This window comes from Mobula hypostoma, chromosome 1 (assembly GCF_963921235.1).
Source record: "Mobula hypostoma chromosome 1, sMobHyp1.1, whole genome shotgun sequence".
Lineage (NCBI taxonomy): Eukaryota > Metazoa > Chordata > Chondrichthyes > Myliobatiformes > Myliobatidae > Mobula > Mobula hypostoma.
In genome coordinates, this window is record NC_086097.1 from 107,550,125 (window position 1) to 107,563,278 (window position 13,154).

At 44.7% G+C, this 13,154-nt stretch overlaps 1 long non-coding RNA gene across 1 annotated transcript in view; it reads right to left on the reverse strand.

The window, feature by feature from the left end:
• Window positions 1-769: 769 nt before the first annotated feature.
• The window catches only part of LOC134338164 (uncharacterized), a 41,244-nt gene continuing 28,859 nt past the window's right edge, over window positions 770-13,154 (reverse strand). The window contains exons 4-5 of the long non-coding RNA XR_010016171.1: window positions 4,024-4,088; window positions 770-881 (exon numbers count right to left, since the gene is read on the reverse strand). This is a non-coding gene — a long non-coding RNA (uncharacterized LOC134338164). The remainder of the gene's footprint in view (window positions 882-4,023; window positions 4,089-13,154) is intronic.

Sequence of the window (13,154 nt, forward strand, 5' to 3'; positions counted from 1 at the left end):
AAATCTGAGGTGCTAAGGGACTTGGAGTCCTTGTGCAATCACTTGCAGGTTGAGTCAGTGATGAGGAAGGCAAATGCAATGTTAGCATTCATTTCAAGAGGTCTTCAAAAGCAGGGATGTGATGCAGAGGCTTTATAAGGCACTGGTGAGGCTGCACCTTGAGTATTGTGCACAGTTTTAGACTCCTCATCTAAGAAAAAATGTGCTGGCATTGGAGAGCATCCAGAGGCAGTTTATAAGGATAATTTTTCGGAATGAAGGGAATGAAAGGGTTGTCATGTGAGAAACATTTGATGGCTCTGGGTCTGTACTTGCTGGAGTTAAGAAGGATGGGGGGCATCTCATTGAAACCTTTCGAATGTTAGAAGACCTGGATAGAGTAGATGTGAAAAGGATGTTCCCCATGGTGGGATGGTCTAGGACAAGAGGGAACAGCCTCAGGATAGAGGGGCATCCATTTAAAACAGAGATGCGAAGAAATTTCTTTTGCAAGAGGGTGGTGAATTTGTGGAATTTGTTGCCACGTGCAGCTGTGGAGGCCAAGACATTGGGTGTATCTAAGGCAGAGTTTGATAGGTTTCTTGTTTGAAAATGGCATCAAAGGTTGCAGGGAGAAGCCAGGGGAATGGGGTTGAGGAGAGGAACAAGAATCAGCCATGATGGAGCAAACTCAATGGGCCAAATGGCCTAATTCTGCTCCTATGTCTTATGGTCTAACCTCATTCTCCGGGGTCCCCACACTTACCATATTTTTTTCTGTTCTGAAAGGATATAACTGAGGGCCATAAAATAGATCCATGATGGAACAACACGAAGTACTGTAGTTACTGGAAATCTGAACTACAAAGAATGTTGGAAATACTCAGCAGCTTGGACAACATCTGTGGAGAAAGGAAAATGGGGCTAATGTTTTAGTTTAATATACTTTTATCAGAACTAGCCAGCTCTAGTTTTACTTAATACTTTATTGTCACCAAACAATTGATACTAGAACGTACAATCATCACAGCGATATTTGATTCTGCGCTTCCCACTCCCTGGATTACAAATATTAAATATTAAAAATGGTAAATATTAGTAAATATTAAAAATTTAAATTATAAATCATAAATAGAAAATAGAAAAATGGAAAGTAAGGTAGTGCAAAAAAACTGAGAGGCAGGTCCGGAAATTTGGAGGGTACGGCCCAGATCCGGGTCAGGATCCATTCAACAGTCTTATCACAGCTGGAAAGAAGCTGTTCCCAAATCTGGCCGTACGAGTCTTCAAGCTCCTGAGCCTTCTCCTGGAGGGAAGAGGGACGAAAAGTGTGTTGGCTGGGTGGGTTATGTCCTTGATTATCCTGGCAGCACTGCTCTGACAGCGTGCGGTGTAAAGTGAGTCCAAGGACGGAAGATTGGTTTGTGTGATGTGCTGTGCCATGTTCACAATCTTCTGCAGCTTCTTTCGGTCTTGGATAGGACAACTTCCATACCAGGTTGTGATGCACCCTAGAAGAATGCTTTCTACGGTGCATCTATAAAAATTAGTGAGGGTTTTAGGGGACAGGCCAAATTTCTTTAGCTTTCTCAGGAAGTAAAAGCGCTGGTGGGCCTTCTCGGCAGTGAACTCTGCTTGGTTGGACCAAGTCAGGTCATTTGTGATATTGACCCTGAGGAACTTAAAGCTTTTGACCTGTTCCACTTGCGCACCACCAATGTAAGTTAGGTCGTGCGGTTCACTACTCCTTCTGAAGTCAACAACCAATTCCTTCGTCTTGCTGACGTTGAGGTAGATCAGTAGAGCTACTAGGACTTGATGTTTCAATCCCTATGGTAAGTTGGCACTCTCGATGTTGGCAGTGGGTTTGGAGTTGTGACAAGGAGGGAGGGTAAGTATGTCATTGGGGTCATCAGGTGGGCACCCTCCTTCTTTGACGTTTCATTGATAAGCCCACGACGTCTCCAGAGGGCTCAACGGTGCTACCTGGCATCCCAGATACACCCCTCTCAGTTCCATACCCTCCTGCCTTCATCTTGCAGCCCAGTTGTTGTCTTTCCTTTTAATCCAAATCCAATGGCTGCTTTCTTCTGCTGCATTTGACAAGGACTTGATGGCTTGTTGGAGGGAGTGACCCCTCACCTCCATCTTCTTCAATAGACTGGTCGTAGATGTAGCAACGAATCCCCTGCATCCCACTTCTACAGGGAAAATCTTGGTCTTCCAGACATTCTGGGCAGCTTCAGTTGCCAGTTCAGAGTACTTGGTCTTTTTCCTCTCATAAGCTTCTTCAACACCATCACCCATGGTACTGTCAATTCCACATAGGTTATTGTCTTTGCACCATGCCACCAGGTTCTTAATGTCCTCTCTGTATTCAGACTCATCATTACCTGAGATACGGCCTACAATTGTTGTGTCATCAGCAACAATTTGATGAAACTTGCCTACACAGTCATGGATGTACAGTGAGTACAGCAGGGGGCTGAGTACACAGCCTTGTGGGGCACCGGTGCTCAGAGTGATTGTAGCGGAGAGCTTGTCCCCTATTTTTACAGCCTGGGTCCTGTCTGTGAGGAAATTGAAGATCCAGCTGCAGATCTGACTGCTAAGGCCCAGGTTCCGGAGCTTAGGAATCAGTTTATTTGGAATGATGGTATTAAAGGCAGAGTTGTAGTCAATGAAAAGGAGCCTTACGTATGTGTCTTTATTCTCCAGGTGTTCTAAGGAGGAATGTAGGACCAGAGAGATGGCATCTGCTTTAATGAAAGATCTATTAGAAAATACAAAGATGTTAAAGTTTACATTAAGCTTCACTTTACCACTGTAAAAGGCTGATAGGCAAGATCAGAGAGGAAGTGGGTTGAAGATCAGGGTTGCCCTTGCTGACTGAACAGTGGTATTCCACAAAATTATCACTCACTCTGCATTGACTTCCTCCGATGTAATAGCATCGACAACATTACAACGGCAAATGCAGTATGTTAAATCATAAGAAGTGAACGTGAATCCTTGCTTCAACTAAAGAATATTAAGGGCTGCTGTTAATGGGAAGGGAAAAAGCTTCAACAACTTCAGAGCATTTAGTAGTTCCCTTCTCACAACAATCAATGTGCACTTTTTGGACAGGTTGACAGTTTGGTCCGGTGGCCAAACATTTTAATTCCAATTCCCATTCCAACATAGTGGTCCCTGGCCTCTTGTGCCAAGATGAGGTTACCATCAGTATGAAGGACCAACACCTTATATTCCATCTGGGTAACCTCCAATGGCATAAATATCAATTTCTTCATCGGGTAATAAAATCACCATTCCCCACTTTGGCCTCTTACCTGCCTATCACCTCCCCCTGAGTCCACTCCTCCTTCCCTTTCTCTTATCGTCCTCTCTCCTCTTCTATTAGATTCCTTTGTCTCCAGTTTTACCTTTACCACCCATTTGGCTTCACCTATCACCTTCCAGCTAGCCTCCTTCCTCTCACCACACCTTTCTTATTCTGGATCCTCCCTCTTCCTTCTAAGTCCTGAAAAAAGGGTCTTGGCACAAAATGGCAACTGCTTATTCATTTCTGTAGATGCTGCCTGACTTGCTGAGTTTCTCAGCAGTTTGTGCTGTTGCTTTGGATTTCCAGCATCTGTAGCCTTTCTTGTGTTTAAGATATCATTCAGTTTTTTTCATAGTCTTGGCTTTAGAATCTTGAAAGACAGTATACATCAACTGGTTCTTAAAACATCTTAAACCCATCCAGAATAAGACAGAAAACTTCATGCTCACAGTGTTAGAATGTGAAGCTCTTCGGAAATATGGCTTCATGTCTTTATATGGATATTTTTCTGATTCAGTTCATTCTTTTAAAGTTTGCTCATCTTCTTTCTGACTTAGTTATCTCTGTTGCCACAAATGGAAAATCATCTGGTATTTCCAATCTGAACATCATGTTTTCCCTTTCTTTATCTGAGTTCCTCAACATCAACCATGACTAATGCATTTTATTTCAATATTCTATGATTGTATAACTATATTAAGGGAAGAGAATGACTCAACCTTTGTATTATTGACACATCCTTTGTCATCCTTGCTTCAGATAATTGCTAATAACGGCTTACAACCTGTAAGCAAAATAAAAGGTCACTCAGTATGAACTTTTCCAATCCTGAGATACTTCCTAATGTAATTTACTCAATATAAGCAGTTGCTTCACTCTTCATTTTCACGCAGGTGAGAAACTGCTAGAAAGTTCAGCAGTCTAATGAACCAGGAAGCAATTAAAAGAGAGAGAGAGTACGGTGTGAGTTGAGACACGAGCTGGGAAGTCACCATGGTAACAGCTCAGAGTGGTTGATCTAACGGACGCTGGAATTTTGGATGGATTATAAAAAGTTGATCCTTCGGTCTGATAATGGCAGAGGAGACAGGACAAGGGAGAACTGTGGAAGCTACCCGAGAATCCACTGGTGGAGTTTAAGACCACCACAAGGGTGGAGGCAACGGACTGATTAATTTCGACCCGTGATGACCAGTGCAGGTAAGAGCTTGCCTGTGGGGGTCTGCTGGTAGTGAACCCATGCCATGGGTTAATAGACCATTCCCTAGAAGGGGCTCTTTCCATCTGTGTCTGTGTGGGGGTCACACGAGGTGACTCTGAAGACTTCGGAAGCAAGAACAACTAAAGCTGCCAACTTGAACATCAACTCAATTAACTCTCTCTCTCTCCATCAGTTCAACTTGACGTAACACAAAGTGAACTGAACTGCTTAAACTTACCTGACACCGTAAGACTGATATCTACCTCCTGGACTATTATTTTTTGTATCCACATACACATTTATGGATATATATATATAATATAGCGTGTATTGTATTATTCGGTTTAACGGTATTGATTTGTAGTAGTAATAAATATAGTCTTAATTTATAGTAAACCAGACTCCATTTCTGCTGGTCCTTTTCAACCCGTCACAGGGTTCATGACAAAATTGGGACCTGCGTCCGGGATCTGAACAAATTTTGTTGGAGCCAATTTTCGAAATTGGGAGATTGTCTTGATTGGGGAAATCCCTTGTAATCAATCTATGTGTGGAAAACAGCAGAAATGGAGGCTAGGGAATTTATAGAGAACCCTACTCCTCTGTTTTTGAGGAGTGCCAGAAAGGAGGTTCTATGTGAGATTGCTAAGAAATGGAAACTTTCCAGAATTCAGAAGAGTATGACGAAGGCAGGACTTCAGAGGAAAATAGCTGAATATTGTGTTGGGAAAGAGTTATTTGAGGAGGAGTCGCTACAGGGGTTTCTGAAAGGTGATGAAGAGACCCTTTTACGATTAGAACAATTAAGAATGGAGAGACTTAAGTTCGAGGCTGCAGAGGCAGAGAAACAAAGGGAGTTTGAGAGCGAGATGCGGCGTCGAGGGTCAATTGTCAGGCTGTGGTGGTGAGAGGGGTGTATCAATTAATGTCAGTCAGGAAATTAAGTTGGTACCTCCGTTTGCTGAAGAAGACGTTGATAGGTACTTCCTACATTTTGAGAAAGTGGCTGAGAACAGGAAGTGGCTGAGAGAGGACTGGGCAGTATTGTTGCAAAGTGTGTTAAAGGGGAAGGCGCAGCAAGCATATTCTGCCTTATCTGTGACCGGGTCAACTAATTATGATACAGTGAAGGGAGGCTGTGCTGAAGGTCTATGAAATGGTGCCAGAAGCGTACCGACAGAAGTTTTGGGGTTTGAGGAAGTTCGCCAATGAAAAGGAGAGGTACTTTGATTGGTGGTGTGCCTCGAAAGAGGTAGACGGGGACTACCACAAAGTGAGACAGCTGATGCTGATCGAGGAATTTAAAGAGTGTGTCCCTAGTGAGATACAGACATACGTAGAAGAGAAAAAGGTTGAGATTCTTTCCGCAGCCGCTAGGTTAGTGGATGAGTTTGCCCTGACTCACAAGATTAAGTTTTTCCCAAGCAAGGGTTATCAGAAGAGTTACCGGTATAATCCGCAGAGTAAAACAGAAAACAAGGCAGGGGCGAGTGACAGAGGTAAAGCGGAGGGGAAACAGACCAAAAATAAGCTTTCCAATTTTACCTGTTACTACTGCAGAAAGCCTGGCCATGTGGCATCTAACTGTCTCATTTGGAAGAAAGAAATGGGAAAGGAGAAGGGGAAAACCCCCGACGCGTGTACGCCGGCGGCTGAGACCACACGAAGGAAGATGGGCTCTGGCCGAGTTCAGGAAGGGATTGACTGGTTTATTATCAAGGATTTTGTGTCTGTGGAGGAGGGGTCACCCCTAGTTCCAATGAGAATCTGGCGCGATACTGGAGCCTTTCAGTCACTGATATTAAGTGATGTCTTAGAATTTGATGACGAGACAAAAACGGACCAAGTGAATATTCTGGAAGGTATTGGCAAGGGAACAGAGGTCGTGCCTTTGCACAAAATAATTTTGAAATGTGACTTAGTGTCTGGACCAGTTGAGATAGGTATATGGCCTAAATTAGCTAACGCGGATGTCTTGTTGGGAAATGACCTGGCAGGAAAAGATGTATACCCAGGGTTACAGCTAACAAGCTGGCCTGCTGTTAGTGAGACAAGCGCAGACAGTGAACTTTATCCCACATGCACGGTCACAAGAAGCACGACAAGGGAGGCTGCAGAAGTGAAGCAATCTGGACGGGAGGGGTCAGGTGCCCGCGATAGCAAAGACAGGGGTACGGATCCTACTGACTTATCTGAAACTTTTCTACCACCTGTGTTCGACCAGGACCCAGGTAGTGAGGCGGATAAGAGGGGTTTGTCATTGTCCAGGTGGAAGCTTGTGGAAGAGCAGGATAGGGATCCTGAGATTGCAGTTTTAAAAGAGACAGCTCTTTCTGAGGATGAAATTCAGAGGGAGTCAATGGGTTACTATCTGAAGGACGGGGTATTAATGAGGAAGTGGAGGCCTACGACAGTACCTGCCACTGGGGATTGGGCTGTAGTGGTTCCGAAGGGTTACCATACAGAAATTTTAAAGATGGCTGATATAATGCCTTTAGGGGGACATCTTGGAGTTAGAAAGACAGGGCACGAGATTATGAAAGAATTTCATTGGCCGGGTATAAGGAAGGATATGGCAGTTTTTTGTAAAACTTGTCACACATGTCAAGTGGTAGGAAACCCAATCAGACTATCCCAAAAGCACCACTTCGCCCCATACCAGCTTTCGGCGAACCTTTCTCCATGGTCATTGTGAATTGTGTTGGCCCACTGCCAAAGACTGCAGGTGGCCACCAATACTTGTTAACCATTATGTGCACTACCTCTAGGTTCCCAGAAGCAATACCCCTCAGGAACCTAAAGGCTAAAACAGTGGTGAAGGCACTTATTAAGTTCTTCACGTTAGTGGGTCTACCCAAGGAGATACAATCGGACCAGAGCAGTAATTTTACATCGGGTGTATTCCAACAGCTAGTTACGGAACTGGGAGCGAAACAAATTTTGTCCACGGCATACCATCCCCAATCCCAGGGAGCAATAGAGAGGTTTCACTCTACCCTCAAAACCATGATTAAAACATGCTGTATGGAAAACGAAAAACATTGGGATGAGAGTATACCTTTACTCCTATTTGCAATAAGAGATTCGATCCAGGAATCGTTGGGGTTCAGTCCGTTTGAGCTTGTGTTCAGTCATAGGCCTCGAGGACCTTTGACCTTACTGACAGATCAATGGTCTGACAAGGAAGTGCAAATTGGTGTATTGGATTATGTCTTAGAGTTTCGAGACAGGCTGAGCAGGGCTTGTGGCCTTGCAAAACACAATCTCCAAGACTCCCAGGCTGATATGAAGCGCTGGTATGACGCTTCTCAGATATGAAGGAGAACATCAAGTCCTAAGCCTTTCCCAGATACAGAATAATGATAATGAAATGATTGCTTGCTCAAGTACCAGAGACTCTATAGGTGAAAGGTGGTAATGATGTGGGGCAAACAGTGTCTGCTGAATCCATTTAAAGTGTAAACAAGAGAGAATCTGCAGATGCTGGAAATCGGAGCAACACCCACAAAATGCTAGAGTAACTCAGCAGGCCAGGCAGCATCTACGGAAAAAAGTACATACGACGTTTCGGGCCGAAACGCCGCCCTTTTAAAGTGCAATAGATCTTACAAAACTTTTCCAATATTGCTTCAGTATGTGGATGGTTTTATGTTTCCCAAACCTCTGAACAAGACTTTTAGATTAAAGTACACTGTTTGCAAGACCAAAGAGAGGTCTCATCAGAAATGAGTAGGATGAACCATTTTTGAATTTTTCAGTTTTTTTTCCCGTCGGCATTCAGAGAGGCGGGACTGTGCAGGCGTGTGACGTGGGGCAGTGAAGCTCGGAAGATTTAAAAGGAACAGAGCCTCATACAGTGGGCAGCGGAGTTTGTGGGTTGCAGAGTGAGCCAGGAGCAGAGTGAAGGCTTAAAGGCTTCGGCTCAACGGGCTTAGGTGGAAATGGGGGAGGCGAAGAGGGTTTGGTATTCATTTTTTGTTGTTATTTGAGGAAAGGGGCAGTATGAGTGTGAGGGCAGCTTGTTGTTCTCGGTGTTGGATGTGGGAGGCCCTGGAGTCTCCAAGCATCCCGGACGTCCACATCTGCGCCAGGTGCGCTGAGATGCAGCTCCTAAGGGACCGCATTAGAGAACTGGAGCTGCAGCTCGATGACCTTTGCCTGGTCAGGGAGAGTGAGGAATTGACAGCGAGGAGTTACAGGCAGGTAGTCACACCGGGGCCACGGGAGGAAGACAAGTGGGTCACGGTTAGGAAGGGGAAGGATCAGGTACTAGAGAGTACCCCTGTGGCTGTGCCCCTTGACAATAAGTACTCCTGTTTGAGTACTGTTGGGGGGACAGCTTACCTGGGGGAAGCGACAGTGGCCATGCCTCCGACACAGAGTCCGACCCTATAGCTCAGAAGGGTAGGGAAAGGAAGAGGAGAGCAGTAATAATAGGGTACTCGATAGTAAGGGGGTCAGATAGGTGATTCTGTGGACGCAGTCCAGAGACCCGGGTGGTAGTTTGCCTCCCTGGTGCCAGGGTCCAGGATATTTCTGATTGCATCCAAGATATCCTGAAGTGGGAGGGTGAGGAGCCAGAGGTCGTGGTACATATAGGTACCAATGACGTAGGTAGGAAAAGGGAAGAGGTCCTGAAAGGAGAATATAGGGAGTTAGGAAGGGAGTTGAGAAAAAGGACTACAAAGGTAGTAATCTCGGGATTACTGCCTGTGCTACGCGACAGTGAGAGTAGGAATGCGATGAGGTGGAGGATAAATGCGTGGCTGATGGATTGGAGCAGGGGGCAGGGATTCAAGTTTTTGGATCATTGGGACCTCTTTTGGCGCAGGTGTGACCTGTACAAAAAGGATGGGTTACACTTGAATCCTAGGGGGACCAATATCCTGGCGGGGAGATTTGCGAGGGCTACTGAGGTGACTTTAAACTAGAATGGTTGGGAGGTGGGAATCAAATTAAAGAGACTAGGAGAGAGGAGGTTAGTTCACAACAGGGGGATGGGAACAAGTGCAGAGAGACAGAGGGGTGTAAAATGAGGGTAGAAGTAAAAAGTAGTAAGGAGAAAAGTAAAAGTGACAGGCTGGCAAATCCAGGGCAAAAATCAAAAAGGGCCACTTTTCAACATAATTGTATAAGGGCTAGGAGTGTTGTAAAAGCAAGCCTGAAGGCTTTGTGTGTCAATGCAAGGAGCATTCGTAACAAGGTGGATGAATTAAAACTGCAGATTGTTATTAATGAATATGATGTAGTTGGGATCAGAGAGACATGGCTCCAGGGTTACCAAGGATGAGAGCTCGACATTCAGGGATGTTCAATATTCAGGAGGAATAGACATGAAAGAAAAGGAGGTGGGGTAGCATTGCTGGTTAGAGAGGAGATTAACGCAATAGAAAGGAAGGACATTAGCCGGGAGGATGTGGAATCGATATGGGTAGAGCTGCATAACACTAAGGGGCAGAAAATGCTGGTGGGAATTGTGTATAGGCCACCTAACAGTAGTAGTGAGGTTGGGGATGGCATTAAACAGGAAACTAGAAATGCGTGAAATAAAGGAACAGCAGTTATAATGAGTGACTTCAATCTACGTATAGATTGGGTGAACCAAATTGGTAAGGGTGCTGAGGAAGAGGATATCTTGGAACGTTTGCGGGATGGTTTTTTTGAAGCAACATGTCGAGGAACCAACTAGAGAGCAGGCTATTCTAGACTGGGTATTGAGTAATGAGGAAGGGTTAATTAGCAATCTTGTCATGAGAGGCCCCTTGGGTAAGAGTGACCATAATATGGTGGAATTCTTCATTAAGATGGAGAGTGACATAGTTAATTCAGAAACAAAGGTTCTGAACTTAAAGAAGGGTAACTTTGAAGGTATGAGATGTGAATTAGCTAAGGTAGACTGGCAAATGATACTTAAAGGGTTGACGGTGGATGTGCAATGGCAAGCATTTAAAGATCGCATGGATGAACTACAACAATTGTTCATCCCAGTTTGGCAAAAGAATAAATTAGGGAAGGTAGTGCACCCGTGGCTGACAAGAGAAATTAGGGATAGTATCAATTCCAAAGAAGAAGCATACAAATTAGCCAGAAAAAGCGGCTCACCTGAGGACTGGGAGAAATTCAGAGTCCAGCAGAGGAGGACAAAGAGCTTAATTAGGAAAGGGAAAAAAGATTATGAGAGAAAACTGGCAGGGAACATAAAAACTGACTGTAAAAGCTTTTGTAGATATGTGAAAAGAAAAAGATTGGTTAAGACAAATGTAGGTCCCCTACAGACAGAAACGGGTGAATTGATTATGGGGAACAAGGACATGGCCGACCAACTGAATAATTACTTTGGTTCTGTCTTCACTAAGGAGGACATAAATAATCTTCCGGAAATAGTAGGGGACAGATGGTCCGATGAGATGGAGGAACTGAGGGAAATACATGTTAGTAGGGAAGTGGTGTTAGGTAAATTGAAGGGATTAAAGGCAGATAAATCCCCAGGGCCAGATGGTCTGCATCCCAGAGTGCTTAAGGAAGTAGCCCAAGAAATAGTGGATGCATTAGTGATAATTTTTCAAAACTCTTTAGATTCTGGACTAGTTCCTGAGGATTGGAGGGTGGCTAATGTAACCCCGCTTTTTAATAAAGGAGGGAGAGAGAAACTGGGGAATTTTAGACCGGTTAGCCTAACATTGGTGGTGGGGAAAATGCTGGAGTCAGTTATCAAAGATGTGATAACAGCACATTTGGAAAGCGGTGAAATCATTGGACAAAGTCAACATGGCTTTGTGAAAGGAAAATCATGTCTGACGAATCTAACAGAATTTTTTGAGGATGTAACTAGTAGAGTCCATAGGGGAGAACCAGTGGATGTGGTATATTTGGATTTTCAAAAGGCTTTTGACGCACAAGAGATTAGAATGCAAACTTAAAGCACATGGTATTGGGGGTAAGGTATTGATGTGGATAGAGAATTGGTTGGCAGACAGGAAGCAAAGACTGGGAATAAACGGGACCTTTTCAGAATGGCAGGCAGTGACTAGTGGGGTACCGCAAGGCTCAGTGCTAGGACCCCAGTTGTTTACAATATATATTAATGACTTAGACAAGGGAATTAAATGCAGCATCTCCAAGTTTGCGGATGGCATGAAGCTGGGCGGTAGTGTTAGCTGTGAGGAGGATGCTAAGAGGATGCAGGGTGACCAGGTTAGGTGAGTGGGCAAATTCATGGCAGCTGCAATTTAATGTGAATAAATGTGAGGTTATCCACTTTGGTGGCAAAAACAGGAAAACAGATTATTATCTGAATGGTGGCCGATTAGGAAAAGGGGAGGTGCAACGAGATCTGGGTGTCATTATACACCAGTCATTGAAAGTGGGCATGCAGGTACAGCAGGCGGTGAAAAAGGCGAATGGTATGCTGGCATTTATAGCGAGAGGATTCGAGTACAGGAGCAGGGAGGTACTACTGCAGTTGTACAAGGCCTTGGTGAGACCACACCTGGAGTATTGTATGCAGTTTTCGTCCCCTAATCTGAGGAAAGACATTCTTGCTATAGAGGGAGTACAAAGAAGGTTCACCAGATTGATTCCTGGGATGGCAGGACTTTTATATGATGAAAGACTGGATCGACTAGGCTTATACTCGCTGGAATTTAGAAGATTGAAGGGGGATCTTATTGAAACGTATAAAATCCTAAAGGGATTGGACAGGCTAGAAGCAGGAAGATTGATCCTGATGTTGGGGAAGTCCAGAATGAGGGGTCACAGTTTGAGGATAAAGGGGAAGCCTTTTAGGACCGAGATTAGGAAAAACTTCTTCATACAGAGAGTGGTGAATCTGTGGAATTCTCTGCCACAGGAAACAGTTGAGGCCAGTTCATTGGCTATATTTAAGAGGGAATTAGATATGGCCCTTGTGACTGAAGGGATCAGGGGGTATGGAGGGAAGGCTGGTACAGGGTTCTGAGTTGGATGATCAGCCAATACTGCAAACACAAGGAATTCTGCAGATGCAGGAAATTCAAGCAACACACATCAAAGTTGCTGGTGAAGGCAGCAGGCCAGGCAGCATCTCTAGGAAGAGGTACAGTCAACATTTCGGGCCGAGACCCTTCGTCAGGACTAACTGAAAGAAGAGCTAGTAAGAGATTTGAAAGTGGGATGGGGAGGGGGCGTTCCAAAATGATAGGAGAAGACAGGAGGGGGAGGGATGGAGCCAAGAGCTGGACAGTTGATTGGCAAAAGGGATATGAGAGGATCATGGGACAGGAGGTCCGGGGAGAAGGGGGGTGGAACCCAGAGGATGGGCAAGGGGTATAGTGAGAGGGACAGAGGGAGAAAAAGGAGAGAGAGAGAAAAAGAATGTGTGTATATAAATAAATAACAGAAGGGGTACGAGGAGGAGGTGGGGCATTAGTGGAAGTTTGAAAAGTCAATGTTCATGCCATCAGGTTGGAGGCTACCCAGACGGAATATAAGGTGTTGTTCCTCCAACCTGAGTGTGGCTTCATCTTTGCAGTACAGGAGGCTGTGGATAGACATATCAGAATGGGAATGGGACGTGGAATTAAAAGTCCAACATATTATTCTCCATAACTTCCGCCACCTCCAACGGGATCCCACCACTAAGCATATCTTTCCCTCCCCCCTCTCTCTGCT